The sequence below is a fragment of the Trachymyrmex cornetzi genome, unplaced genomic scaffold, assembly GCF_001594075.2.
Source record: "Trachymyrmex cornetzi isolate Tcor2-1 unplaced genomic scaffold, Tcor1.1 scaffold1121, whole genome shotgun sequence".
NCBI lineage: Eukaryota > Metazoa > Arthropoda > Insecta > Hymenoptera > Formicidae > Trachymyrmex > Trachymyrmex cornetzi.
The window spans coordinates 274,508-275,099 of record NW_017295678.1 but is presented as its reverse complement, the minus strand read 5'-3'; positions in this window follow the sequence as shown (position 1 = coordinate 275,099).

Genomic DNA, 592 nt, shown 5'->3' with positions numbered 1-592 from the left:
TTATGTAACAGAAAGTTGTAGACAATAAAAAAACGAACATTTTACCCTTTTTAATCGTTTCATTTAGTTCAAAATTGCGCCTTGTAGAGCGCGCCAAAATTGCAACTCAACGTGAGCGCGTCATCGTAGCGCGTCGATACCGGGCGCAAAATAGTTTCCACGTAGATTTCGATTCCATTAACGTCATAAACAATGTTTAGTATATTTTTAAAATGCTTTTTTCGCTTTGAAAATTAGGTTTCATGACTTTTTTCATAAGGTATTAATTTTTGGAAATATTATGTAATGAAGGAAAATATCGAAAAATTTTAATTTATTTTTTAACCGCTTTTGGCACATGGATCTGTAAAAAAATGACACTTACCGTTGTATTGAAGAATACGTGACAGAGTACAGTTGAAATCGTTCGAATTAAAATTCTAAATGAACTGTGTTAGTAATGAATGTAATATAAGGATCTAAAAAAGTTATCTACGGAAAGAAAAATATATGAAAGTGTGAACATTTATTGCTTTTTTAAATACAGTAAAACATAATGTATGAAGTAATTATTACGTTATAATTCATATCGAGGACGCTTTGAACAGTGTGC